The sequence below is a fragment of the Monodelphis domestica genome, chromosome X, assembly GCF_027887165.1.
Source record: "Monodelphis domestica isolate mMonDom1 chromosome X, mMonDom1.pri, whole genome shotgun sequence".
NCBI classification, from domain to species: domain Eukaryota; kingdom Metazoa; phylum Chordata; class Mammalia; order Didelphimorphia; family Didelphidae; genus Monodelphis; species Monodelphis domestica.
In genome coordinates this window covers 75,544,561-75,570,089 of record NC_077235.1, presented here as the reverse complement: position 1 = coordinate 75,570,089, position 25,529 = coordinate 75,544,561, and the positions used below count along the sequence as shown (strand labels likewise).

At 39.7% G+C, this 25,529-nt stretch overlaps 4 non-coding genes across 4 annotated transcripts; all 4 read right to left on the bottom strand.

Annotated features, from left to right (window-relative positions):
• Positions 1-1,612: 1,612 nt before the first annotated feature.
• MIR1544C-5 (microRNA mir-1544c-5) lies at positions 1,613-1,673 on the bottom strand. Its single transcript, NR_127607.1, is given in 1 exon segment — positions 1,613-1,673. It is a non-coding gene; the product is annotated as a microRNA mir-1544c-5 (primary transcript).
• Positions 1,674-13,956: 12,283 nt separating this feature from the next.
• On the bottom strand, positions 13,957-14,015 carry MIR1545B-3 (microRNA mir-1545b-3). Its single transcript, NR_127615.1, is given in 1 exon segment — positions 13,957-14,015. It is a non-coding gene; the product is annotated as a microRNA mir-1545b-3 (primary transcript).
• Positions 14,016-22,505: 8,490 nt separating this feature from the next.
• Positions 22,506-22,565, bottom strand: MIR1544G (microRNA mir-1544g). The gene has a single exon (NR_162993.1). It is a non-coding gene; the product is annotated as a microRNA mir-1544g (primary transcript).
• A 1,968-nt stretch (positions 22,566-24,533) lies between these two features.
• On the bottom strand, positions 24,534-24,592 carry MIR1545D-2 (microRNA mir-1545d-2). The gene has a single exon (NR_162994.1). It is a non-coding gene; the product is annotated as a microRNA mir-1545d-2 (primary transcript).
• Positions 24,593-25,529: the final 937 nt, after the last annotated feature.

The following is a 25,529-nucleotide window of genomic DNA, read 5'->3' as shown; positions in this document are numbered from 1 at the left end:
GCAGAATCAGTGGACTAACTGACAAATGAGTCACCAACGAATCTTGACATCCAATTTTAAGAAACATGTCCAGATCAATTGTAGGCAGAAGGGAAAGTCACAATTGAAGGAATGCACTAGTGAACTCCAAAAAGAAATCCCCCAAGTGAGAACTGCCAGGAATGTTCTAGTTACTACCCTGAGCTTCAGGGTCAACAATAAAAGACTGCAATTAAACAGCAAATAATATTTCTAGTATGTTGGACCCACTGCGAGGATGACACAAGATTTCTGTTCTAGTATTCTATAGAATTGCCAGCTCTGAAGTCTCTTCTCTCTGTTTTCTCCTGGACCTGAAATTCTGTGTGCTCAGATGCCACAGACTTAAATATTTTCCCTTCTCTGTCTCTTATCATCTCTGCCCTTTCTGTGATCTAAGTCTCTCCCCAAGTTGGATCATTGAGGTGAAAGGAGCCAACTTGCTCTGGGGCCATCTCTCCTTAATTGCGTCAAAGCTCAGACATTTTCTGTTGACCACAGTAGCTTTGCTCAGGATACTATGCCAACTGCTCATTCTGATAGAGCCAGGCTGACATGCCCACATGGAATTTCTCTGTTTGGCTGTTTCCATGCTTTTTCATGTTCTCTTGAAAGGCATCTCCAAGTTAGACATTCACTTTCTCATGATCATCTCGCAGTGTTTTTGTTTGGTTTGGTTTCTGTTTCCAGACCTGTTGAGGTTCTAAACACAGATTTATGGGGAAAATATTTTAATTTACCACCACATTTCATCAGTCCTGTTTTAATATAGTCCCTGGTTTGACCTCTGCTAATATTATCATGGTCTTTGCAATAGAAACACTTCTTGCCAATCTACCAAGTTAACACCATCTTCATAACAGTAGAAGCTCATTTCCATATCCAGTTTCTAAGAGTTGCTATACTATCCATTGTCTCATTTGGTTCTCTGACAGTTGTTCAGAGGATCTCCTTTTTCACTCTTCATTTTGTCTTGTGATTTGTCAAGCACAGTCTTGTTGTCTGATGTTGAAAACGGTCTTGTGCTCTAATATTCTTTTTCCTTGTCATTTGTTTTGTTGCTCCCAGTATAAGAGATGAGAAAGCTTTCTTAGAAATACAAGTATTCCAAATTAGAAATGGCGTCCCACCTGAGACTTGTTTACTTACAGGATATTTTTTATAGGTACAGCCTATAAGCATAACAAAAGAACTTTTCCTGGAGAAAAGAGTGCATTTGATTACATTTTGATGATGAGGATAATTTTTCCATCTAATTCTTTGACATTCAGCAAAGGAATGGTATATTGAGCTCTGCACATTGGGCTTCTCTGAAGGGGTTACCGAGTGAGAGGTCTCAGCAGCGGCCAAACCTCCCCCATAATCTCCCCTACAATTGAATGATAGAACATCATTAATCAATTCATGAGAAGGATAGCCAGGAAAAACTCACAGTGATTCCTTTGTGACACACGAGGCAGCTGAAGAAGACACAAGGAGAGGTCCACCGATGCAGAGGTGGAGTTGGCCCTTGGCGTGGCAGGTGTGGCAGGCACCTGAAGGTGCTGGCAGAAGGCAGCAGCAGTGAGGCAGCAGTGGTGGTGGTAGCAGCGGCACCAGTACCAGGGATAGAAAAGTGGTCTTTGCAGTTTACCGCTATTATATCCCTGGGTGCAGGGGCAGCTGCTAATGGTTTGCTCTGTAGCTCTTTATTGAGATTCAGAGGTGTGGTTCCAAGATGCAGAGGAGTGGTGGTATTCTGGAGGGAGCAAATGCCCGGCCCGAGGAAGGACCAGAGCTTAGGTCAGCAGCCTAATGACCACATCTCTATGAGGAGGATATAGCCATGAGAGGTATTAGAAACCAACAAGAGACTATAGTTGATCTGTAGAAGCTAAGAGGTGTAATAGACACAAGCTCAATACAGTCATCGCTTCCACTGCGGAGTGAAGAAGGGTGTGTGAAAAATGAGCAACCAAAAAAGGACCTGGTGATGTAGAGCTCTTATGGCGAAAGGGACACTTAGGACATGAAATCAGAAATAGAGAATTTCTTCAAAACTTGATATAGGCAGAACAATTGGGAAAGATTTGAAAGGTGGCTATAAAGTTGATGAGTAGAGAATGAAGTGTTTAGTCAAATAGAGGACCCTCAAATCATGATGAAAATATCCCCTAAGGTATCAAAATTCGAGAAATGGTGAAAGGTATAGAAGCTAAATGAAGGAATTAGAATTTGACAAGTAGGAGCTAATGAATCCATGACACATCAGGAAAACAAGGTAAAAAATGTACAAATGGTAAAAAAAAGTACAAAGTGTAGGAAAAGGAAGTGACCTTTAAAAATGGTGGAGGAGGGTGAATTCCAGTATCATTTAGCCACCTGGCAGTCACAATTAACCCACGAGCTTGTGATTTCAAAAAGTTTTAGAGAATCATGTCTGGGGAGCTTTTAAGCAAAGGACAAAGTTACAATTGATAATATCACCTGGTTGCTTCTGAAAAGAAATCCCCAAAGGAGAACTCCCAGGAATATTCCAGCTGGAACTCGTATCTCCAGGATCATGGGAAAAAATCCTGCAAACAAAGAGCAAATAAAACTCCAACACTGTGGAGCTACAGTGAGGATGCCACAAGATTTCTCCTCTATCATTGTATCAGATTGTAAGCTCCCAGATTCCCTTCTCTATGACTTTCTGTTGCCTAGACCTTTTCTGTGTTCAGATCCCATGCAATGAGATACTTTCAGTTCTCAGGCTCTCACCATCTCTCCCTGTCTGTGAGCTAAATTCCCTCCTAAAAAGGATAATCTAAGTGAGAGGCGGCCATCTTGCTCATGGCCAATCTCTTCCCAATTGCCTCAAAGCTCAGCTATTCTGTCAACCATTGAGTCTCAATTATCACAGTTTGCACACTCTGTCCACACCCTATAGACAGGGGCTGGACTGAGATCCCATCAAGAGAATTCTTCCTGCTAAACTGCTTCCATATTCTCTTAAAAGGCACATCCCAGCAAGGCACTCAGTCTCCTAAAGACCTTCCCAGAATTGTTTATAATCTGGGTTTTTGTTGGTTGGAATTTCCAGATCTGCTGGTGGTCCAGGCAGATTTTAGGTAAAAAGGTTCATATCATACCATATTTCATCAGGACTGTTTTGTTGACATTACTGGTTCTTTTATTGTACAACATCTGGTTTGACTTGTGATAATTTCATGATCGCTTTGGAAATGTAACCACTTGTAATCATGCTACCACATTATCATCCTCTTTGTAAGAAAAAAGTTTATTTTGATGCCAAGTTTTACAGAGGTGTTTGGCACCCATCTGCTTATTTAAATGTCTGGCAATTGGGCAGAGGATTAATGGATTTAACACATTTCCTTCCCCCACCCCATGTTTATAAGTACATATAAATGCAATTTCGAATATTAGTTTTTGGTTTTATTTTTGGGTTCCACCTTACTTCTCCCAAGGCCTGACCAGGATGACAAGCACTCGGATATAGATTTTCCATGCATAATCCCTTTATAATTATTTGACCTGCAAAAGCATTTGATCCCCTAATATTTGCAGGATTTATTCCTTTTAACTCCTCTGGTCAATCTTTGATGCTGATAAGTATATACATTCTTTAGAAATACAAGCATGCCACATCACAAATGACTTTACTTCTGAAACTTGAGTGCTTACACGATCTGTTTTCTAAACAAACACTGTGATCATTCACTGTAACAGTGTAAGGTACAACAACATTTCTTGTGCAAACCAGTGCATTTGATTACATTTCTATCAATTATTCTTTTCATGTTTTCCGTTTGATATTCAGATTAGGCAGAGTATATAATCAGCATTGCATATTGGGAGGCAGAGTGAAGCTGGCAGTGTGGAAGGTCACCACAACAGGCAAACTTCCCTCAAGACCTCCCTTACAAGAGCATCACAGAAAATACCAAATTTACTTATGAGCAGAAAAGACAGGAAAATGAATGTATTTTTGGAAGATGCAAGAGATCTGTAGACTCCTGACTGGAGCTTGGACTCTGGTGGCATTTGTGGCAGTCCACTGAAGATGCTGGGAGCAGGCAGACAGCATTGAGGGGAGTCGGTGGTGAGGGTAGCAGCTGCACCAATGCCCAGGATGGAAAGGTGGATTGCAAGGAGATCGCCTATCTATCCCAGAACACTGGGTCAGGTGCTAAGTGGTAGCTTTGTCGTCCATTATTCACTTCAGATGCAGGTTGAAGATGGAGACAAGTGGCGGTAGTCAGGAGGGTGCACGTGGCCTACATGATTAGGCACCAGAGCCAAGGTCAGCAGGCTGGTGAGCAGGCCTCTACCAGGAGGAAGCCATGATGGAGGCACCACAAATATACAGGATACCAAGATTGAGCTGTGAAAGCAAAAGGATGTAATAGACAGAAGCCCATGACAGAAGTCATGCCTTCCACTAGAGAGCACATACCAACTGTATCCTCCTAAAGACCAAAGTGAGCGAGTGGGAGGGAAAAATGAGCACATCAGAAAAGAACATGATGATTGAAAGTGACTGTGGTGACAGGCAAGCTTAGGACATCTACTCAGAAATAGACAATATCTTAACACCCAGAGTAGTAACAGAAAAATTGGTAAAACCCTTGAAAGGTAGACACCAAAATGATGATTACAAAATGAGCAACCTGATAAAATTCAGGGGCCCAAATCCAATAAAACTAAGTCCTTAGCTTTCAGACTTCAAAAAATGGTGAAATGTTAAAAGGTTCAGTGAAGAAATTGAATCTTGAAAAATTGGAATTGGACAATGAGCCAATCAATCCATGACACATCAAGAAAAAAGGTAATCAAAGGGGAGAAACATGGAGAAATAACAGGAGAAAATGTGAACTGCCTCAGGAACAGCAACTGGATTCCCAAATAAATGGAAGACAATTGCAGAATCAGTGGACTAACTGACACATGAGTCACCAACGAATCTTGACATCCAATTTTAAGAAACATGTCCAGATCAATTGTAGGCAGAAGGGAAAGTCACAATTGAAGGAATGCACTAGTGAACTCCAAAAAGAAATCCCCCAAGTGAGAACTGCCAGGAATGTTCTAGTTACTACCCTGAGCTTCAGGGTTAACAATAAAAGACTGCAATTAAACAGCAAATAATATTTCTAGTATGTTGGACCCACTGCGAGGATGACACAAGATATCTGTTCTAGTATTCTATAGAATTGCCAGCTCTGAAGTCTCTTCTCTCTGTTTTCTCCTGGACCTGAAATTCTGTGTGCTCAGATGCCACAGACTTAAACATTTTCCCTTTTCTGCCTCTTATCATCTCTGCCCTTTCTGTGATCTAAGTCTCTCCCCAAGTTGGATCATCGAGGTGAAAGGTTCCACCCTGCTCTGGGGCCATCTCTCCTAAATTGTCTGAAAGGTCACACATTCTCTATTGACCACAGTAGTCTTCCGCTGGATACTATGCCAACTGCTCATTCTGATAGAGCCCGGCTGACATGCCCACATGGAATTTCTCTGTTTGGCTGTTTCCATGCTTTTTCATGTTCTCTTGAAAGGCATCTCCAAGTTAGACATTCACTTTCTCATGACCATCTCACAGTGTTTTTGTTTGGTTTGGTTTCTGTTTCCAGACCTGTTGAGGTTCTAAACACAGATTTATGGGGAAAATATTTTATTTTACCACCACATTTCATCAGTCCTGTTTTAATATAGTCCCTGGTTTGACCTCTGCTAATGTTATTATGGTCTTTGCAATAGAAACACTTCTTGCCAAGCTACCAAGTTAACACCATCTTCATAACAGTAGAAGCTCATTTCCATATCCAGTTTCCAAGAGTTGCTATACTATCCTTTGTCTCATTTGGTTCTCTGACAGTTGTTCAGAGGATCTTCTTTTTCACTCTTCATTTTGTCTTGTGATTTGTCAAGCACAGTCTTGTTGTCTGATGTTGAAAAGGGTCTTGTGCTCTAATATTCTTTTTCCTTATCAGTTGTTTTGTTGCTCCCAGTATAAGAGATGACAAAGCTTTCTTAGAAATACAAGTATTCCAAATTAGAAATGGCGTCCCACCTGAGACTTGTTTACTTACAGGATATTTTTTATAGGTACAGCCTATAAGCATAACAAAAGAACTTTTCCTGGAGAAAAGAGTGCATTTGGTTACATTTTGATGATGAGGATAATTTTTCCATCTAATTCTTTGACATTCAGAAAAGGAATGGTATATTGAGCTCTGCACATTGGGCTTCTCTGAAGGGGTTACAGAGTGAGAGGTCTCAGCAGCGGCCAAACCTCCCCCATAATCTCCACTACAATTGAATGATAGAACATCCTTAATCAATTCATGAGCAGAATGGCCAGGAAAAACTCACAGTGATTCCTTTGTGACACATGAGGCAGCTGAAGAAGACACAAGGAGAGGTCCACCGATGCAGAGGTGGAGTTGGCCCTTGGCGTGGCAGGTGTGGCAGGCACCTGAAGGTGCTGGCAGAAGGCAGCAGCAGTGAGGCAGCAGTGGTGGTGGTAGCAGCGGCACCAGTACCAGGGATAGAAAAGTGGTCTTTGCAGTTTACCGCTATTATATCCCTGGGTGCAGGGGCAGCTGCTAATGGTTTGCTCTGTAGCTCTTTATTGAGATTCAGAGGTGTGTTTCCAAGATGCAGAGGAGTGGTGGTATTCTGGAGGGAGCAAATGCCCGGCCCGAGGAAGGACCAGAGCTTAGGTCAGCAGCCTAATGACCACATCTCTATGAGGAGGATACAGCCATGAGAGGTATTAGAAACCAACAAGAGACTATAGTTGATCTGTAGAAGCCAAGAGGTGTAATAGACACAAGCTCAATACAGTCATCGCTTCCACTGCGGAGTGAAGAAGGGTGTGTGAAAAATGAGCAACCAAAAAAGGACCTGGTGATGTAGAGCTCTTATGGCGAAAGGGACACTTAGGACATGAAATCAGAAATAGAGAATATCTTCAAAACTAGATAAAGGCAGAACAATTGGGAAAGATTTGAAAGGTGGCTATAAAGTTGATGAGTAGAGAATGAACTGCTTAGTCAGATAGAGGTCCTCAAATCATGATGAAAATATCCCCTAAGATATCAAAATTCCAGAAATGGTGAACGGTATAGAAGTTAAATGAAGGAATTAGAATTTGACAAGTAGGAGCTAATGAATCCATGACACATCAAGAAAACAAGGTAAACAAAGTACAAATGGTAAAAAAATGTACAAAGTGTAGGAAAAGCAAGTGACCTGTAAAAATGGTGGAGGAGGGTGAATTCCAGTATCATTTAGCCACCTGGCAGCCACAATTAATCCACCAGCTTGCGATTTCAAAAAGTTTTAGAGAATCATGTCTAGAGCGCTTTTAAGCAAAGTACAAAGTCACAATTGATAGTATCACCTGTTTGCTTCTGAAAAGAAATCCCCAAAGGAGAACTCCCAGGAATATTCCAGCTGGAACTTGTATCTCCAGGATCATGGAGAAAAATCCTGCAAACAAAGAGCAAATAAAACTCCAACACTGTGGAGCTACAGTGAGGATGCCACAAGATTTCTCCTCTATCGTTGTATCAGATTGTACGCTCCCAGATTCCCTTCTCTATGGCTTTCTGTTGCCTAGACCTTTTCTGTGTTCAGATCCCATGCAATGAGATACTTTCAGTTCTCAGGCTCTCATCATCTCTCCCTGTCTGTGAGCTAAATTCCTTCCTAAAAAGGATAATTTAAGTGAGAGGCGGCCATCTTGCTCATGGCCAATCTCTTCCCAATTGTCTGAAAGCTCAGCTATTCTGTCAACCATTGAGTCTCAGTTATCACAGTTTGGACACCCTGTCCACACCCTATAGACAGGGGCTGGACTGAGATCCCATCAAGAGAATTCTTCCTGCTAAACTGCTTCCATATTCTCTTGAAAGGCAGATCCCAGCAAGGCACTCAGTCTCCTAAAGACCTTCCCAGAATTGTTTTTAATCTGGGTTTTTGTTGGTTGGAATTTCCAGATCTACTGATGGTCCAGGCAGATTTTAGGTAAAAAGGTTCATATCATACCATATTTCAACAGGACTGTTTTGTTGACATTACTGGTTCTTTTATTGTACAACATCTGGTTTGACTTGTGATAATTTCATGATCACTTTGGAAATGTAACCACTTGTAATCATGCTACCACATTATCATCCTCTTTGTAAGAAAAAAGTTTATTTTGATGCCAAGTTTTACAGAGGTGTTTGGCACCCATCTGCTTATTTAAATGTCTGCCAATTGGGCAGAGGAACAATGGATTTAACACATTTACTTCCCCCCCACAAATTTATAAGTACTTATAAATGCAATTTCACATATTAGTTTTTTGTTTTAATTTTGGGTTCCACCTTACTTCTCCCAAGGCCTCACCAGGATGACAAGCACTCGGATATAGATTTTCCATGCATAATCCCTTTATAATTATTTGACCTGCAAAAGCATTTGATCCCCTAATATTTGCAGGATTTATTCATTTTAACTCCTCTGGTCAATCTTTGATGCTGATAAGTATATACATTCTTTAGAAATACAAGCATGCCACATCACAAATGACTTTACTTCTGAAACTTGAGTGCTTACACAATCTGTTTTCTAAACAAACACTGTGATCATTCACTGTAACAGTATAAGGTACAACAAAATTTCTTGTGGAAACCAGTGCATTTGATTACATTTCTGACAATTATTCTTTTCATGTTTTCCCTTTGACATTCAGATTAGGCAGAGTATATAATCAGCATTGCATATTGGGAGGCAGAGTGAAGCTGGCAGGGTGAAAGGTCACCACAACAGGCAAACTTCCCTCAAGACCTCCCTTACAAGAGCATCACAGAAAATACCAAATTTATTTATGAGCAGAAAAGACAGGAAAATGAATGTATTTTTGGAAGATGCAAGAGATCTGTAGACTCCTGACTGGAGCTTGGACTCTGGTGGCATTTGTGGCAGTCCACTGAAGATGCTGGGAGCAGGCAGACAGCATTGAGGGGAGTCGGTGGTGAGGGTAGCAGCGGCACCAATGCCCAGGATGGAAAGGTGGATTGCAAGGAGATCGCCTATCTATCCCAGGACACTGGGTCAGGTGCTAAGTGGTAGCTTTGTCGTCCATTACCCAGTTCACACAGATGCAGGTTGAAGATGGAGACTAGTGGCAGTAGTCAGGAGGGTGCACGTGGCCTACATGAGTAGGCACCAGAGCCAAGGTCAGCAGGCTGGTGAGCAGGCCTCTATCAGGAGGAAGCCGTGATGGAGGCACCACAAATATACAGGATACCAAGATTGAGCTGTGAAAGCAAAAGGATGTAATAGACAGAAGCCCATGACAGAAGGCATGCCTTCCACTGGAGACTCAGACCAACTGTATCCTCCTAAAGACCAAAGTGAGCGAGTGGGAGGGAAAAATGAGCACATCAGAAAAGAACATGATGACAGAAAATGACTGTGGTGACAGGCAAGCTTAGGACATCTACTCAGAAATAGATAATATCTTAACACCCAGAGCAGTAACAGAAAAATTGGTAAAAGACTTGAAAGGTAGACACCAAAATGATGATTACAAAATGAACAACCTGATAAAATTCAGGGGCCCAAATCCAACAAAACTATCTGCGTAGCTTTCAGACTTCAACAAATGGTGAAATATTAAAACGCTCATTGTAGAAATTAAATCTTGAAAAATTGGAATTGGACAATGAGCCAATTAATCCATGACACATCAAGAAAAACAGGTAACCAAAGGGGAGAAGCATGGAGAAATAACAGGAGAAAATGTGAACTGCCTCAGGAACAGCAACTGAATTGCCAAATAAATGGAAGACAATTGCAGAATCAGTGGACTAACTGACATATGAGTAACCAACGAGTCTTGACATCCAATTTTAAGAAACATGTCCAGATAAATTGTAGGCAGAAGGCAAAGTCACAATTGAAGGAATGCACTAGTGAACTCCAAAAAGAAATCCCCCAAGTGAGAACTGCCAGGAATGTTCTAGTTACTACCCTGAGCTTCAGGGTCAACAATAAAAGACTGCAATTAAACAGCAAATAATATTTCCAGTATGTTGGAACCAATGCGAGGATGACACAAGATTTCTGTTCTACTATTCTATAGAATTGCCAGCTCTGAAGTCTCTTCTCTCTGTTTTCTCCTGGACCTGAAATTCTGTGTGCTCAGATGCCACAGACTTAAACATTTTCCCTTCTCTGCCTCTTATCATCTCTTCCCTTTCTGTGATCTAAGTCTCTCCCCAAGTTGGATCATTGAGGTGAAAAGAGCCAACTTGCTCTGGGGCCATCTCTCCTAAATTGCGTCAAAGCTCAGACATTCTCTGTTGACCACAGTAGCTTTGCTCAGGATACTATGCCAACTGCTCATTCTGATAGAGCCCGGCTGACATGCCCACATGGAATTTCTCTGTTTGGCTGTTTCCATGCTTTTTCATGTTCTCTTGAAAGGCATCTCCAATTTAGACATTCACGTTCTCATGATCATCTCACAGTGTTTTTGTTTGGTTTGGTTTCTGTTTCCAGACCTGTTGAGGTTCTAAACACAGATTTATGGGGAAAATATTTTAATTTACCACCACATTTCATCAGTCCTGTTTTAATACAGTCCCTGGTTTGACCTCTGCTAATGTTATTATGGTCTTTGCAATAGAAACACTTCTTGCCAAGCTACCAAGTTAACACCATCTTCATAACAGTAGAAGCTCATTTCCATATCCAGTTTCCAAGAGTTGCTATACTATCCTTTGTCTCATTTGGTTCTCTGACAGTTGTTCAGAGGATCTTCTTTTTCACTCTTCATTTTGTCTTGTGATTTGTCAAGCACAGTCTTGTTGTCTGATGTTGAAAAGGGTCTTGTGCTCTAATATTCTTTTTCCTTATCAGTTGTTTTGTTGCTCCCAGTATAAGACATGACAAAGCTTTCTTAGAAATACAAGTATTCCAAATTAGAAATGGCGTCCCACCTGAGACTTGTTTACTTACAGGATATTTTTTATAGGTACAGCCTATAAGCATAATGAAAGGACTTTTCCTGGAGAAAAGAGTGCATTTGGTTACATTTTGATGATGAGGATAATTTTTCCATCTAATTCTTTGACATTCAGAAAAGGAATGGTATATTGAGCTCTGCACATTGGGCTTCTCTGAAGGGGTTACAGAGTGAGAGGTCACAACAGAGGCCAAACCTCCCCCATAATCTCCCCTACAATTGAATTATAGAACATCATTAATCATTTCATGAGAAGGATAGCCAGGAAAAACTCACAGTGATTCCTTTGTGACACACGAGGCAGCTGAAGAAGACACATGGAGAGGTCCACCAATGCAGAGGTGGAGTTGGCCCTTGGCATGGTAGGTACCTGAAGGTACTGGCAGAAGGCAGCAGCAGTGTGGCAGCAGTGGTGGTGGTAGCAGCGGCACCAGTACCCGGGATAGAAAAGTGGTCTTTGAAGTTTACCGCTATTATATCCCTGGGTGCAGGGGCAGCTGCTAATGGTTTGCTCTGTAGCTCTTTATTGAGATTCAGAGGTGTGGTTCCAAGATGTGGAAGAGTGTTTGTAGTCTGGAAAGAACATGCTCTACCTGAGGAAGGACCAGAGGCACGGTTAGTAGCCTAGGGACCAGAATGTTTCACAATAGGATACTAAGTTGGAAGGAGTAAAAACCTAAAGGAAACCATGACTGAGCTGTGAAAACACATATCATACACACATGCTCAGGCCAGTCATCCCCTCCACTGGAGGGCAGAGCCAAACTGTTACATAGAGTTCAAAGTGAAGAAGTGGGGCAGCAAAAAAAGGACCTGATGATACAAAGGAATTATGGTGAGAGACAGTGCCTTATAAACAAGAGTCATAGCAGAAAAATTGGGAAAAGAGTTGATAGGTAGACATAAACCTGATGACTTTAGAATGAATAGCTTAGGCAAACAGAGGCACCCCAATCCTAAAAATAATATTCCCTTAGATAACAGAATTCATCAAATGGTGAAAGGTACAGAAGCTCAGTGAAGAAATTCAATCCTGAAAAATTAGCATTGAATAAGTGGGAGGTAATGAATCTATGACCCATTACGAAAAATCAGTGAAAAATATGCAAAACTTGAAAAAATAGAAAAAATGTGAAGTATAGGTAAAGGAACTGCCCTGCAGGGGAGGGCAGAAAATTACATAATCCCTGGACTACCTGAAGTCTCAATTAACCAGTCTTGACATGCGATTTCAAATAGTTATAGAGAACCGTGTCCAGATAGTTTGTAACCGATGGTCATATTCACAAATAAAAGAATCCCGTGGTGTCCCAGAAATTTTCTAGTCACTACCCCAAGCTCCCAGGTCAAGGATAAAAGACTGTAAGCATGTAGCAAACAATAATTCTGATATGGTGGAGCCACTGTGAGGATCACACAAGATTTCTCCTCTAACATGCTATAGGATTGACACCTCTTAAATTCATTTTTTCTGACTTCTGCATGGCTCGACATTTTCGTGTTCTGAACCCATGGAATTAGACACTTGAACTTCTCATTTTCATCGTCTCTCCCTTTTTTGTGCTAAATCTCCTCCCATGTAGGATCATCTAGGTGAGAGGGCACCATCATGCTTCTGGCCTATCTTTTCTAAATTACCTAGAAGCTCAGCCATTCTTTCTTGGCCATGGCTTCTCAAGTCTCATAGTCTGGACATTGCCAGCTCCCTGTTCTGACAGTTAGAGCCAGGACTAAAAACCCATCATAGGAATGCCTCATGCTAAGCTGTTTCATGTTCTCTTGAAAGGCGCCTCCCACAGAGATACTCAATCTCCTACGTAGCCTTCTGTATAGTTTTTGAGTTGGGTTTTTTCTGCTTTGATTTTTCAGATCTGTTGTAAGAAAGGCGGATTTTAGGGGGAAAATTTCATATCACACCATAATTCATCAGGACAATTTTTTCTGACATTATTGGTCTTTTATAATGCAAGGCCTTGTTTGACCTATGATAGTTTCATGATCACCTTTGGAATATAATCCTAAAGATTATAATTATACATAAATAATTATAATCCTAAAGAGATCATCTTTAAAACAGTTGAAGCTTATTTTGATATCAAATTTTATAGAGGTGCTTTGCCCTCCATCCACCTATTTGATTCTCTGATAATTGTGTAGAGAATGAATGTATTAACATATTTCATTTTCCCATGATTACATGTAAAGAGTTTTTTAATACTAGTTTCTTTATTTTTATCTTGAGTTCCACATTCCTTCCCCCAAGCCTTTGCCAAGACAGAAAGCACTCTGTTATAGATTTTACATGTGCAATCTCTATATACTTATTTGATGGTCAAAAGCATTTTGTCTTTTAATATTCTTGGGCTTCATTCCTTTAAACTTCATTTGTCAATCTTACTATAATGGCATCTGTTCCTTAGAAAGACAAGGATTCAAAATCGCCTTAGCTTCTGAAACTTGAGTATTTACCTGATTATTTTTGCTAAACAAACAGCACATTTAGTTACCATAACAAACATAGGTACAACAATCGTTCTAGTGGAAAACAGTACATTTAATTACATTCATGGCAATTTTTCTTACTCTTTTCATGCTTTTCCTTTGACATTCAGATTGGGCATGGTATAGTCAGGATTGCATGTTGAGGGTAGATTGAAGTTGGCAGGGTGTAAAGTCACCATAACCGCCAAATCTCCCTCAAAATCTCCCCTAAAAAGGCATCACAGGGAGTATCTAATTGATTTGTGAGCAGGAAAGGCAGGAAAATGTTCCAGAGATTCTTATTTCAAACATGAGGCATTTTAGGAAGACGCAAGAGAGGTCTACAGATGTCTGACTGGAGCTTGCTCTTTGTATGGTGTTTGTGGCAGTCAACTGAAGATGCTGGGACCAGGCTAGCAGCAGTAGTGGGGGTGAAGGTAGCAGCGGCACCAATGCCCGGGATGGAAAGGTGGATTGCAAGGGGATCGCCTATCTATCCCAGGACACTGGGTCAGGTGCTAAGTGGTAGCTTTGTCGTTCATTACTCAGTTCACACAGATGCAGGTTGAAGATGGAGACTAGTGGCGGTAGTCAGGAGGGTGCACGTGGCCTACATGAGTAGGCACCAGAGCCAAGGTCAGCAGGCTGGTGAGCAGGCCTCTACCAGGAGGAAGCCATGATGGAGGCACCACAAATATACAGGATACCAAGATTGAGCTGTGAAAGCAAAAGGATGTAATAGACAGAAGCCCATGACAGAAGTCATGCCTTCCACTGGAGACTCAGACCAACTGTATCCTCCTAAAGACCAAAGTGGGCGAGTGGGAGGGAAAATGAGCACATCAGAAAAGAACATGATGATTGAAAGTGACTCCGGTGACAGGCAAGCTTAGGACATCTACTCAGAAATAGACAATATCTTAACACCCAGAGCAGTAACAGAAAAATTTGAAAAGATTTGAAAGGTGGGCATAAAATTGATGATTAGAAAGTGAACAACCTGATAAAATATAGGGATCCCCAAATCCTAAAGAAAATATCTTCTTAGAATTCAGAATTCAACAAATGGTAAAAGATACAGAAGCATGGTGAAAAAATTAAATTCTAAAGAGTTCAAATTGGACAAATGGGAACTAATAAATCCATGACAGATCAAGAAAAACAGGCAATCATAGAGGAAAAAGTATGGAGAAATAACAGAAGAAAATGTGAAATTCCTCATAGGAACATCATCTGAATTTCCAAATAAACAGAGGACAATCCCAGAATTAGTGAACTGACATATGACTAAGCAATGATACTTGACATCCTTTTTTCAAGAAATTATAAAGGAAACGTGTTTAAATAGATTGGAACCAAAGGGCAAAGTCAAAATTGAAAGAATCTCTCTAGTGAACTCCAAATAGAGATCCCCAAATGAGAACTCCCAGGAAAAGTCTAGCAATAGTCTACCCTGAGCTCCCAGGCCACGGAGAAAAGGCTGCAAGCACACAATAGTTCCAATATTGTGGAATCACTGTGAGGATTATCAGGTATGAAATTCCCTTCAGTTTGGCTTCTTCTGGGCCTGACTTTCTGTTTGCTCAGATCCCATGGAATTGGACACTTCCAGTTCTCTGACTCTCATCATCTCAGCCCTTTCTGTCATCTAAATCCCCTCCCATGTTATATAATTGAAATGAAGGGGCACCATCCTGATCAGAGCTTATCTCTTCTAAATTGTCTCCAAGCTCAGCCATTCTCTAGATGTTATGTAAGCACTCTGTTATGATAGAGATAGATAGACTGACATGCCCACATGGAAATTCTCCATGCTAACCTATTTTCATGGTCTTTCACGTTGTCTTGTAAGGCACCTCCAAGTTAAAATTTTGATTTCCTCACAACACTCCCAGCATAGGTTTTTGCTTGTTTTGTTGGTTTTTATTCCAGATGTGTTGATGTTCTTTTTGAAATTAAGTTCATTTAATTAATTAATTTAGATGTGTTGATGTTCTAAAAGCGGATTTTAGGAGAAAATATTTTCATATCCTACTATATTTCATGAGGACAATTTTTATGATAGTAATGGTTCAATTTTAGTGTGGTGCATGGTTTGACATCTGCTAACATTACGGTTGTCTTTGTAATAAAACACTTCTATCTATGCCACCAAGGTATCATCATCATCATCATAATAGAAGCTCATTTTGATATCCATATTTTCAGAGGCGCTTTCCCCACCTTCATCTTATTTGATTCTCTGACAGTTGTGCAGAGGATAATTTCTTTTTGGCCATTCTACATCTGACCCCATTATTACATATAATGCTGATATTTTACATTAGTTTCTTTATTTTCAATTTTCCTTTTCTACTTGTCCCCACAACCCCCTCACTAGAATGGTAAGAACTCTGAAATATATTTTACATGTACAGTCACAGTACAGTCATTTGATATTCAAAAAACTTTTGTCCTCTAATATTCTTGTTTCCTTTTCACTTCTTTTGCCAATCTTAGTATAAGACATGGCATGAGTTTCTTAGAAGTAAGGTATTCAGAATCAGAAATGGCTTCCCTTCTGATGCTTGTTTATTGAGAGGATATTTTTCTATAGGTACAGGCTATTGATTCATCATAACAATAGATCAGTGGCAAAACAAACATTCCTGTGGAAAGTACTGCACTTGATTACATTTTTACATTTTTGATAGTTATTATTTGCCCATCTTATTCTATGACATTCAGATTAAGAACTCTATATCAAGCATTGCACATTGGGGATCTGAGGGAAGGGGGCACAGTGAAAGGTCATAACAACAGCCAAACTTCCCCCATAACCTCCTCTACAAAGGAATCACAGAACATTCAGAATTCGATTTGCGGGCAGGGAGCCAGGAAAAACTCACTGTAATTCCTTTTTGAAGCACCAGGCAACTGAGGAAGACCCAAGGTGAGAGGTCTACTGAGGCCAGGGTGGAGTTTGCCCTTGGCATAGTGGGCAGCAGGCACCTGAATGTGCTGGCTGAAGGTCGTAGCAGGGGAGAATCAGTGGGGTTGGTAGCAGTGGCACCAGTGCCAGGGATGGAAATGAGGGCTTCTGAGTGAATTGCTGGATGCAGGGGCAGCTCCTAATGGTTTGCTCTGTAGCCCTTTACTCAGATTCAGAGATGTGGTTCCAAGATGCAGAGGGGTTATTGAAGTCTAGAGAAGTACATGCCCTACCTGAGACAGGACCAGAGCCAAGGTCAGCAGCCTAGTGACCAGACTTCTATAGCCCATTGGAGGCACCAGAAAGCTACTAGAGACCAAGTTGAGCTGTGAAAGCAAAAGAGTAAAATAGACACAAGCTCAGACCAGTCATCTCCTTCAGTCCCAATTAAAGAAGTAGGTGAGAAAAATAAGGAAACTGAAAAAGAACCTGATGATACAGCATTATTATGGTGATGGGGAAGCTTATGACATTGCCTCAGAAATTGATTGTGTCTTAAACACTAATTTAATAGCAGAAAATTTTGTGAAAGGATTGAAAGGTGGGCACAAAGTTGATGAATAGAAATGAACAGCTAAATCAAATAGACAGGCCCCAAATCCTACAGAAAATATCCCCTTAAATATCAGAGTTCAATAAATGGTCAAAAGTATAGAAGTTCAGTGATGAAATAAGATCGCAAAAATTAGTGTTGAAAAATGCGAACAAATGAGTCCATGACACATCTAGAAAAACCGTTAAACAATGTGCAAAGAATAAAAAAATAGAAGAAAATGTGAAGTATAAGAAAGGCAACTGACCTGCAAAGTAGATGGAGGTGGGAGAATTCCAGATCACTGAACTACCTGAAAGTCACAATTAACCAATGAACCTTGACATACGATTTCAAGTATTCATAGAAGACCATGTCCAGATAGCTTGGAACCGAAGGACAAAATCACAACAGAAAGAATCCCCATTGAACTCCAAAAAGTAATGCTCAAAGGAAAACTACCAGGAATATTCCAGCCAAAACCCTGAGCTCCAAGGTTAAGGAGAAGCACCAAGCTTCTGCAAGCAAGCACCAAACAATAATATATTATGGAGCCACAATGAGGTCACAAAAATTTTCTCCACTGCCACTTGAAAGGGTTGCCAGCTCTGAAATTTCTTTCTCTCTGGCTTCTCCTGGGCCTGACATTCTGTGTGCTCAAATCCCATCAAAGTAGACACTTGTGGTTCTTTGGCTGTCATCATCTGTCCCTTTTGTGTGAGCTAACTCCTTTCCCATGTAGGATCATCTAAGCGAGAGAGTGAAGTCTTGCTCAGGGCCTATCTCATCTAAATTGCCTCCAAACTCAGCCATTTTCTGTTTACCATACCTTTGAAGGTCTCATAGTCTATATACTCTGTCAGTTCCCTATTTTTATAGAGACTGGACTGACATCCCATCATGAGAATTCTTCCTGCTAAGCTATTGTCATGTTCTCTTAAAGGGCACATCCCAGAGAGACACTCAGTCTCTAAAAGACACTCCTAAATAGTTTTGGTGACCTCTGACTATATCATAATCATCTTTGAGATATAACCACTTTTACTGATGCTACCATGTTATCATCTTTATAACAATAGAACTTTATTTTGATATCAGGCTTTATGGAGGTGCTTTGATATTCATCCTCTTATTTGATTCTTTGAAAACTATACAGAGGATAAATATATTTAAAAATATTTCCTTCCCTCCTACAGTTACATGTAAAGACAAATTACAATATTAGTTTTTTGTTTCAATTTTAAGCTCCATATTTTTACCCCTGTGCTCTCACCAGGATCATAAGCACTCTATAGATTTTACATGTGCAGTATAGTTATTTGGTGTTTGAAAACATTTTGTCCCCTAATATTCTCAGGATTTCTTCTTTTAAACTTCTTTTGTCAATCTTAATATTTTTTTAAAATATATTTTATTTGATCATTTCCAAGCATTATTCGTTAAAGACATAGATCATTTTCTTTTCCTCCCCCCCACCCCCAATCTTAATATTTTGACAGGATGTATGCTTTACAAATATGAGGATGAAAATCAGAAATGGCTTCACTTCTGAAACTTGAGTACTCACATTTCCCCCCTTTAAACAACCTTTCTTGTAAAAAAACAATGCATTTTATTACATTTCTGACAAGTATTCTTGTTCTTTTCATGCTTTTCTTTTGACATTCAGATTAGACATGATATATTCCCCATTGCATATTGGGGGGGCAGAATGAAGGTAGAAGGATGTAAGGTCACAACAACAACTAGACCTCCCCAAAACTTCCCCTCCAAAAGCATCACAGAAAATACCAAATTGATCTGTGAGCAGGAAAGGCAGGAAAATATCTGAGGGATTCCATTTTCAAGCATGAGGCATTTTAAAAAGATGCAGGAGAGGTCTACAGACACCAAAATGGAGCTGGTTGTTGGCATGGCAGGTCCCTGAAGATGTTGGCAGCAGGTAGGCAGCAATAGTGTTGGCAGTGGTGGTAGCAGGAGCAACGGCACCAGTCCCAGGGATAGAAAAGTGGGCTGCTAAGTGGACCGCTATTCTATCCCTGAGTGCAGGGTCAGGTGCTAATGGTTAGTTCTGTCGCCCATTACCCAGATTCAGAGGTTCAGTTCCTAGATGGAGAGGAGTGGTTATCATCTGGAGGGAGCACATACCCTACCTGAGGAAGGTCAGGAGCCTAGTGACCAAACTTCTACCAGGTGGATACCATGTTGGAGGCACTAGAAACTTACAGGAAACCAAATTGAGCTGTAAAAGCAAAAGGATAGAATTGACACAATCTCAGACCAATCATCCCCTTCATTGGAAAGCAGAGGCTACCTGGAACATAGAGTCCAAATCGAAGAAGTAGGTGAGAAAAAATGAGCAAAATGAAAAAGAATCTGATGATACAAAGCTACTATGGTGACATGGAAGCTTAGGACCTCAACTCAGAAATAGATAGCACCTTAAAAACTAGAGCAGTAGCAGAAAAATTTGGGAAAAAATTGAAAGGGAGGCACAAAGTTGATGACTAGGAATGAATAGCTTAGTCAAATAGAGGGGCCCCAAACCCTAAAGAATATATCCTCTTAGATGTTAGAATTCAACAAATGATGAAAGAACTTCTGTGAAGTTCTGTGAAGAACTTAAATCTTGAAAAATTAGAATTGGACCATTGAAACTAATGAATCCATGACATGTATAAAAAATGGGTAAACAATGTGCAAGGAATGAAAAAAATGTGAAGTATAAGAAAAGCAACTGACCAGGAAAAGTTGGTAGAAGAAGAATTGCAGAATCACTGGAGTACCTGCCAGTTATGATTAGGCAAATGATTTCAAGTAGTTATAAAGAATGATGTCCAGAGAGCTTGCAACTTAAGGGCAAAGTCACAATGGAAAGAATTCCCTGGTCACCTCTGAAAACCCAAAGGAGATCTCCCAGCAGTATTTTTGCCATAATCCTGAGTTCCAGGGTCAAGGAGAAAAGACTGCAAGCAAACTGCAAACAGTAATTCTAATACAGTGGAGCCACACAAGATTTCTCCTCTACCATTCTACAGATTTGCCAGCTCTGAAATTCCCTTCTCTCTGGCTTCTCCTGGGCCTGACATGCTGTGTAGTCAGATTCCATGGAACTGGGCACTTGCAGTTCTCTGGCTCTCCTACTCTCAACCCTTTCTGTGATTTAAATCCCTTCCCAAATTGAATAATTGAAGTGAAAAGGTTCCATACTGCTCATGGCTCATCTCTTCTTAGTTACCTCAAAGGTCAGCCATTCTCTGTTTACCATAGCTTCTCAAGCCTCATAGTCTGGATACTATGTCAACTCCCTATTATGATGGTCAGAGTCTGAAATGACATCCCATCGTGGGAATTCTTCATTCTAAGCTGTTTCCATTTCTCCTGAAGGGCACATCCCAGTGAGACACTCTATCTCCTAAAGACCCTCCCAACATAGGTTTTGGTTGTTTTTATTTGGGTTAAGTTTCCAGATATGTTGCTATTCCAAAGGCAGATTTTGGGAAAGAAACTTTTTCTAATCATACCATATTTTGTCAGGACTGTTTTTCTGACATTACTTGTTTTTTTTTTTAGTTCGGCATCTAGTTTGAACTGAGATATTTAATGATTGTTTTTGAGATAGAGCCATTTCTACTCTTCATCTTCATTCAAATAAAAGCTTATTAAGATGTCAAGTTTTACAGAGGTGCTTTGCCATCCATAATCTTATTTGGTTCTCTGACAGCAGTGGAAATAGTCACTGTTTAAAAAATATTTCATTTTTTCCCAAAATTACATGTAAAGACAATTAAAACTTTTTTTGCTTTAAGTTCCACATTCCCATCCCCAAGACTTTATCAGGATGGCAAGCACTCTGATGTCAATTTTATATGTGCAATCACAGTATAGTTATTTGAGGTTCAAAAGCTTTTTTTGTCTACTTTATTCTTGGAATTTGTTACTTTAAACTTCTTTTGTCAATCTTAGTATTTTTAACGGCATCTGTTGCATAGAAATATAAGGATGCAAAATCAGAAATGGATTTGCTCCTAAAACTTGTATACTTACATGTTTTTAGTTCTATACAAATAGCCCATTCATTCATTATTACAACAATAGCTACAACAACATTTTTAAATGGAAAACACTAGATTTGATTACATTTATGATGGTTATTCCTTTTTCATGTTTTTTTCCTTTTACATTCAGTCTAGATATGGAAGAGGCAAGCAATAATTCCAGTATTGTAGAGCTACAGTGAGTATCCTATGGAATTAGACACTTTCAGTTCTCTGTCTTATATCACCTCTGCCCTTTCTCTAAATGTAGATCCCACATGGAAATTCTCCATGCTAAGCTGTTTCCATGTTCTTTCATGTTCTCTTGAAAGGCACATCCTACTTAGACATTCAATTTTCTTACAACCTTCCCAGTATATTTTGGGGTTTGTTTGGAGTTTGGTTGGTTTCTTTTTCCAGACATGTTGATGTTCTAAAGGCAGATTTTAGGAGAAAATATTTTCATATCCTACTATATTTCATTAGAATATTTTTCTGACAGTGGTGGTACTATTTTAGTACAGTAATGCATGGTTTCACCTCTGCTGACATCACAATCATCTTTGCAATAGAAAAACACTTCTAATCATGCTACCAAGTTATAATCATCTTCATAGCAATAGAAACTCATTTCACTCCCTGAATTTCCAGAGGGGCTTTGTCATTCATTGTCTTTTTTTTGATTCTCTGACAGTTGTGCAGAGGATGCCCTTTTTAAATTTTACATTTTTTTCCTTTTTATATGGAAAGCCAATATTTAATATTAGTTACTTTTTATTCAGTTTTGGGTTCCCAATTTCTCCTTGACATGCCCTCGCTAGGATGGTAAGCACTCTGATATCGATTTTACATATACAATCACTATATAGTCATTTGATGTTCAAAAGGGTTTTTGTCCTCTGATATTTCTTTTCCTTTTCAATTGTTTTGTCAGTCTTAGTATAAAATAAATGACATTTCATACAATTATTCAAAATCAGAAGTGGCTTTCTATCTGATTCTTATGTACTTATAGGATATTTTTCTATATGTACAGTCAATTGATTCACCATAAAAGTAGCATGTTAGTCAATATTTCCTACAGAAAACACTGCATTTAATTACATTTTGATGGTTATTATTATATTTTCATATTAGTCTATAACATTAAGATGGTATATTCAGGTTTACACATTGGGGATCTAAGGGAAGGTTGCTGAATGAAAGATAATAACAGCCCAAACTCTCCCATACTCCCCTACAAAGGAATCAAAGATTCCCAAATTGATTTGCAAGCTGGATATCCAGGAAAAACTCACAGTGATTTCCTTTTTGAAGCATGAGGTGACTGAGGAAGACACAGAGAGATCTGTAGACACTGAAGTGCCCCTGGCTCTTGGCATGGCGGGTGTGGCAGTCACCTGAAGGTGCTGGCAGAAGGCAACAGCAGTGAGGGCAGCTGTGGTGGCAGCAGCGGCACCAGTCCCAGGGATAGAAAAGTGGGCTGCCAAGTGGACCGCTATTCTATCCCTCGGTGCAGGGTCAGGTGCTAATGATTAGCTCTGTCGCCCATTTTTCAGATTGGGAGGTGCAGGTCCAAGATGGAGAGGAGTGGTTATAGTCTGGAGGGAGCAAATGCCCTACCTGATGAAGGACCAGAGCCAAGGATGGCAGTCTACTGATCAGACCTCTACCAGGAGGATACCACATCAGAGGCACCAGAAATCTACAGGAAACCAAGGTTGAGCTGTGAAAGCAAAAGGGTACAATAGACACAAGCTCAGGACAGTCATATCCTCCAATGGAGAGCAGAGCCCATCTGTTACATAAAGTCCAAGTTGAAGAAGTGGACAGAAAATTGATGACAGTAAAAGGAACAGCTTAGTCAAATAGAGAGTCCCCAAATCCTAATGGAAATATCCCCATGAGTAATAAAGAATTCCACAAATGGTAAAAGGTACAGAAGCTCAGTGAACAAATTAAATCCTTAAAAATTAAAATTGCATAAGTAGGAACTAATGAATCCACAACACATCAAGAAAACATGCAATATGCAAAAAGTGAAAAGAAGAAGAAAATGTGAAGAAGAGGAAAAACAACTGACCTGCACAATAGGTGGAAGAGGGAAAATTCCAGAATCATTTGACTATCTGATAGCCATGATTAAGCAAAGAACCTTGACATACAATTTCAATAAATTATAAATATGATAAACATTATATATATAATAAATAATAAATATGTCCAGATACCTTGGAAACATACCTTCTCAAGTATCATAATCTGGAAACTGTGAACTCCCTATACTGATAGTCAATGGCTAGACTAACATGCTTTCATATTAGTCTATTTCTATTAAAGGCTATCTCCCAGTGAGACATGCAGTCTCCTATAGAGACTCTAAGCATATTTTTTCATTTGGGTTTTTTTTTTGTTGGTTTGAATTTCCAGATCTGTTGATGTTCCAAAGGCAGATTTTAAGAAAAAATATTTTCATATCATAGCATATTTCATCAGGACTGTTCTACTGGCAATACTGTTTCTTTTATATGAAAGCTCATGATTTGACTAGAGATAATTTCATGATTGTCTTTGACATAAATCACTTATGTTCATACTACCATATTATCATAATATAACAATAGAAGATTATTTTTATATCAAGTTTTACATATGCTTTTTGCAACCCAACATCTTATTTGATTCTCTAACAACAGTACGGAGGATAACTTCTTTTAAAATATTTCATTTTTCAAAAAATTACATGTAAAAATAATTTTAAGTTTAGTTTTTTGTTTTAATTTTAAGCTCCACATTCCCACACCGAAGCCTTTGCCAGGACAGTGAGCACTCTGATATAGATTTTACATGTGCAATACCTATATAATTATCAGATATTCAAAAGAATTTTGTCCACTAATATTCGTGGGGTTTGTTCCACTACATTTTTTTCATCAATCTTAGTATATTTAATGGCACCTGTTCCTTAGAAATTAAAATGTGCAAAATTAGAAATGGTTTCAGTTCTGAAACTTGTGTACTTGCATGATTTTTTCCTACACAAAAATCCATTCATTCAACATAAAAATATTAAGTACAACAACTTTTCCTGTGGAAAACAGGCATTTGATTACATTTCTAATTGTTCTTGTTCTTTTCATGTTTATTCCTCTGACATTCAGATTAGTCATGGTACATTCAACTTTGCACTTTGTGGGGCTGAGTGAAGTTGGCAGGGTAGAAGGCACCACAACAGCCAGATCTCCCCAAAACATCCCCTACAAAAATATCACAGAAAATATCGAATCGATGTGTGAGCAGGAAATACAGGAAAATGTCCCAGGAATTTCTTTTTCAAGCATGAGACATTTTAGGAAGATTGCAGGCAAGGTCTGCAGATGCCAGGGTCGACCTGGCTCTTGGCACGGTGGATGTGGCAGGCCCTGGAAGACTGGCAGCAGGAAGGTAGCAGCAGTGAGGCACAATGATGGTGAAGGTAGCAGCGGCACCAGTGCCATGGATAGAAAAGGGAAAGGAAGGAGATCACTTATCTATCCCAGGGCACAGGGTCAGGTGCTAAGTGGTAGCTCTGTTGCCCTTTACTCAGTTCACAGCTGTAGTTCCAAGATGCAGAGGAGTGGTGATAGTCAGGATGGAGTATGTGCCCTTCCTGAGGAAAGACCAGAGCCAAGGTCAGCAGGCTGGTGACCAGACCATTATCAGAAAGATACCACTTTGGAGGCACCAGAAACCTACAGGAAACCAAGATTGAGCTGTGAAAGCAAAAGGATGTAATAGAAACACAGGACAGTCATCCCCTCCACTGGAGGGTAGAGCCCAAATGTAACATCAAGTCTAAATTGAAGAAATGGGTTAAGAAGTGGGTGATAAAATGAAGGAACTGAAAAAGAACCTGATGATACAAAGCTACTATGATGATAGGGACGCTTCAAATATAGACAATGTCTTGAAAGTGAGAGCAATAGCAGAAAAATTGGAAAAAGAATAGAAAATTGTGCTAAAAATTGATGTCTAGAGAATGAAAAGCGGAGTAAAATAGAGACCATCCCCAAATACTGGGAAAAAATATTCTTAGGAATCAGAATTGGACAAATGGTAAAAGATAACAAAAACTCAATGAAGAAATTACCTCCAGAAAAATTAAATTTGGACAAGCTAATGAATCCATGACACATCAAGAAAAATAGGCCAAGAGAAATGTAATGGGAAAAAAAAGGAGAAAATGTGAAATATCTCATAAGAATAGCAAATGACCTATGAAATAGAAGGAAGAGAGATGATTCCAGAATGATTGGATGATCTGTCAGTCATGATTAACCAAATAGCCCTGAAATCTGATTTCAAGAAATTATAAAGAAAATCTTTTCAGATGGTTTGGAACCAAAGAACACTGTCACAGCTGAAAGAAACCCCTGGTTACCTCCAAAAAGAAATACCCAAAGGAGAACTCCCAGGAATAGTCTTGCAACTACCCCAAGCTCC